The sequence below is a fragment of the Microtus ochrogaster genome, chromosome 4 (assembly GCF_000317375.1).
Source record: "Microtus ochrogaster isolate Prairie Vole_2 chromosome 4, MicOch1.0, whole genome shotgun sequence".
NCBI lineage: Eukaryota > Metazoa > Chordata > Mammalia > Rodentia > Cricetidae > Microtus > Microtus ochrogaster.
The window spans coordinates 31,432,733-31,437,617 of record NC_022011.1 but is presented as its reverse complement, the minus strand read 5'-3'; the positions used below and the strand labels follow the sequence as shown (position 1 = coordinate 31,437,617).

General features: G+C 38.0%; 1 protein-coding gene across 1 annotated transcript in view; it reads left to right on the top strand.

Annotated features, from left to right (window-relative positions):
* Positions 1-4,885, top strand: part of Znf709 (zinc finger protein 709) — a 43,357-nt gene that overhangs the window by 36,141 nt on the left and 2,331 nt on the right. The gene's annotated exons all lie outside the window — the stretch shown is intronic.

Here is a 4,885-nt window from a genome sequence, read left to right as displayed (position 1 = left end):
TAAGAGCATTGCTTGCTTTTCAAAAGGTCCTGAGTTCAATTCCCAGCAACCACATGGTGGCTCACAACCATCTGTAATGAGGTCTGGCACCCTCTTGTGGCCTGCAGACATACAAACAATATTGTATGCATAATAAATAAATATTTTTAAAAAAAGACCTTTCGTACCTTCTTAAATGCCATATGCTCAGATCTATGAAGTATTGTATGTAAAATCTATGAAGTATGTATTCAATCTCTGTTTGATTGAATACATACTTAATATGTCTTTCAGTTCAATTGTAATAAGAGACTAATTGCTAACCTGCATTTCCTTATTGTCCTAAATAGTTGGTAATCATAACTTTCAAGGGCTAAAAATACACATTACATTGTTAAATGACTTGCATAATAACAAATCCTTGAATAACCCTAGAAATGTATATACAGTGTGTTCTGAAAAAAACCTTCAAATTTATATCAATATACAAAAAATCCAAGGTAATGTAAAATGTAAAGTATTGAAAAGTAGTTGCTTTTTTTGTTTGAAAGGTAAATTCGATAATCTCCCTTTTATCCTATTTCCATATCACCTTTGTTTTCAGAGTAGATCCAATAATCTATCTTTATATCCTATCATATCTATATCCCCCATTTTTCTTTTGAAAACAAGAACTCTGAATCTAAAGTCCTTTTTTCAATTTTTTTCCTTATAGTTACCAATAACAACTTGTAACCAACCTTCATAAACAATGAGAAATATCCATAACCCACGAAATGATCAAAAACCACCCACTCCCATCTCTGGGGATGTTGGCATGGTGTTCTCAAAATTACTTCCTGCTGCCTGGGGGTAACAGCATCTTTCAGTGATCCCAGAAAGTAAAATTTGGATGGTCAATACTCAGTGAAGTAGCTATATCATATGTTGTCCAGTAGCTCTGTAATAGGAAGTCCAGGGCTTGTCTCAATTCCTAGTATTTGAGTCAGGATTATCTCAGGTAGCCACTTCAAAATTGTCCTGAGCAGTTTGTAGTCCAAAGTCAATCTTTAGTGGTGTTTTTCAGCTTAGTGTGGTTATCATAGTCCTGGTGGAATCATCAGCGTGGGGCCCGCCTCCTTTTGGGACCTTCAGAAGCTATTGTTACGCATGGTTTTGGTTCACTGCAGGAAACATGAATATTTTAAATATTCTACTGCCTCTGCCTCCTTCAGCAAATCCTACCGGCGTGCGCCACCACAACCGGCTAGATGAAGCCTTTTAAAGAATTAGTTAGTACTGCATATAATCTCAAGAAAAGCTGGTAAGGAGTCAAAAAATTTAAAGGAGGGCTGGAGAGATGGCTCAGTGGTTAAGAGCACAGGCTGCTCTTCCAAAGGTCCTGAGTTCAATTCCCAGCAACCACACGGTTGCTCACAACCATCTGTAATGAGATTTCTGCCCTGCAGACATACATGCAGGCAGAACATTGAAATAAATAATTTTTTTTTAAAAAAATTAAAGGGTTCACTGGGTTTTGATCCTACTGCATGTACTGCCTTTATGGGAGCCTAGCCTGTTTGGATGCTCACCCTTCCTAGACCTGGATGGAGGGGGGAGGACCTTGGACTTCCCACAAGGCTAGGAACCCTGACTGCTCTTTGGACTGGAGAGGGAGGGGGAGAGAAGTGGTGGGAGGGGGAGTGGAATGGGGGATGGGAGGGAAATGGGAGAAGGGGAGGAGGCGGAAATTTTTTCAATAAAAAAAATTTTTTTTTAAAAATTAAAGGGTTGGGGCTGGAGAAATGGCTCAGAGGTTAAGAGCACTGACTGCTCTTCCAGAGGTCCTGAGTTCAATTCCCAGCAGCCACATGGTGGCTCACAACCATCTGTAATGGAGTCTGGTGCCCTCTTCTGGCCTGCAGGCATGGAAGCTGAACACTGTACATAATAAATAAATAAATAAATAAATAAATAAATAAATAAATAAATAACAAAGGAAAAGAAAGAAAGAGGTTGAAGGCAGAAAGCAAGCTTTCTAAAAAAAAAATTAAAGGGTTGAGAATAGTGGCAATACAATAATCTTTTTTCTATTTTTCCTTAATTTTTTTCTTCTGTCCCATTCAACATGCCTCTTCTGACATGAGACAGAGATTTTGGATTTTCCTTTAAAACACATGCTAGGGTTTAGAGAAGGAGAGAGGGACACTCCAAATCCCAAATCACATTTAATTTATGAGAATCACTGTAGTGACTGTGTGCATTGTCTTCACGGACACCCATCAGTTAGCTTTAGTGACCGGGTCAGTATGTAGTTGATTGGATATAAAACCTCCCAGATAGTGATGACTTTGAACATTTGTCTCTTTGGTGACTTTTTTCAATTGCCTGTGAAAGTTTTATTAAGAAGAGACTTTATGGATGGTTTTCCTCACTGGGGATGTGATATGAGTCTCTATATCCTCAGCTCATTTTTTGTTCTTCGTGTCTACTGCACTGTAGCTGAAACTACTCCGCCGGCTTCCTTCTTGTGCTGTCGTGCCTTACCACCATTAGGGACTCCATCTCGAAATCGTATAACATGCAGCCGAAGCAACTGCTGTTCAGTACTCGCCCAGTTTCCTACCCTTCTGTTTTTTTAATAACTTGTCTGTGAAAATAAGGTTTTTATTCGTAGCCCTGGCTGTCCTGAAAGTAGCTCTGTACACCTGTCTGGTGTCGAGAGTGGCCTCAAACTCAGATATTCCCTTGACTCCATACTCCAAGCTCAGGGATTAAAAGAGGGCCAACAATCCTGGCCTCTTTGTTTTCATGTTATTGTGATGTGCCTGGAATGAAGGTTTTTGACCATGACAAGTGTGTGCTGTTGTTCTGAGATTCACTAATACCTTAAGTTTTATTTTATTTTATTTATTTATTTTTAATTTTTTTATTATGTATACAATATTCTGTCTGAGTGTATGCCTGAAGGCCAGAAGAGGGCACCAGACCTCATTACAGATGGTTGTGGGCCACCAGGTGGCTGCTGGGAATTGAACTCAGGACCTTTGGAATTGCAGGCAATGCTCTTAAGCGCTGAGCCATCTCTCCAGCCCCTTATAACTTAAATTTTAAAATTCAGCAGTGGCTATCATTCGGTTTCCCAGGATGGCATGTATTCGTGACATTAATACTGCCCAAGACTTCTGATTCACTAGATTGCATGTATGTCATCTTCATCTTGCCTGTTGTGTTTCTTTGAATTTTTTAATAAAAATGCATGTTTTACCTGTAAGTATGTAAGTGCAGAACATGGGTACCTGGTCCTCACGTGATCAAAAGATGTTCTCAAAAACCCTGAACTTGGAGAAATGGATAGTTGTGTTCTCTGAGGTAAAAACTGGGAATTTAGCCCAAGTGTGTAAGACCAGCAGGAGCAGTTTACTAATGAGATATCCCTCTATTCTGTGTTGATTATTTGTGAACAACATTTAATTTGCTGTTTCATTTGTGTATTCATAGCTGTTTAAACAGTCAGTGTCTTTTAGTAATATCTTATTGATGTTACAATTTAAACTGGGACACTTTGGGTTTCTGAAAGATGAATACAGATCTCTTTGTAGTAACATCAGTGGGAACCTCTGAGTTCTTTCTATTTTTTTGTTTGTTTGACTGAATTTTGCAAGAAACACATGGTCTTAATATGTAATTCTGTCTGTCCTGGATCTGACAGCATAGACCAGGTTGGCGGCATTCATTTCCAGGGCAGATATACCTGCCTCTGACTTTTGATTGCAGTGCTTAAACGTGTGAGCCAATATACCCAGCCTATCCATTTTTTCTTCTGTAGTTAATAATTGTTCATGCAATTTCTCTCCTGTGTACTCTGTGCTGTTGATCTTTTTTACTTGTCTCTATGTTTTTAATAGGCCTTTCTGTTGCAAGGTGATATCCTATTTACAGGGTACAGAAATGAGAGAGGTTAAGCTCCTGTTCATTTTCCTTCCAACGTAACTTGGTGATTATATTGTAATGTCCATATAATGAAATAAGTGTAGGGAGTACCAGAATTATATGACTATATTGTCAAAGAAGTGTACATTTACAATGTTGTCACTATCATGCTTTCTGTTGTACACATGTTGGGATATTTCAGAATGCAGTGACCTATGATGATGTGCATGTTGACTTCACTTGGGAAGAGTGGACATTGCTGGATCCTTCCCAGAGGAATCTCTACAAAGATGTGATGCTGGACACCTACAGGAACCTCACTATCATAGGTAAGACTGAGTTTTCCTTCAGGGTTTTAAATAAGGGGACAGCTTTTCCTTAATTTTTGATGTTCTTCTATAATTTGATTGAGAAAGAAAAATGAGGTGAATAAATCAGACATGGTTGTAAGGTGTACTTAAGGTAGTAATTTACATTTTGAACACTATTAATAAACCTTATATTTTCTACTATATTGTAGGATACAGTTGGGAAGACCATAATATTGAAGAACATTTTCAAAATTCTAGAAGACAAGAAAGGTAATTACCATGTGCAAACTGATACAATGTGCCGCTGGAGAAATTGTAATGTGTCTTGGAATTTTTATGCAAAAGCAACAGTGTAAATAAGCCCAGCTTCATGAACATTGATGATTGTTAAATTCCCATTAAATCATATACCTCAATTTCAAGTAGGTGAATTACATCTGTAAGCCATTCTTTTAATAAACAAGGAAAGAAGGCCTTAACGATACCAGCATTTGAATCATAGCTAAATGAGAGCTATGCTGTAGAACTGCCAATCTATTTAGTCTTATATCACTTATATTAGAAAATGTATACATGTTGAAGAGGTGATAAGTGCAGCTCTAGAACCTTCTAATAAGCTAACAGACCATAGTAAACTAGTGTTCCTAATTGTCTTGCTGTGACTGTGCTAAGTTTAGTGAGAT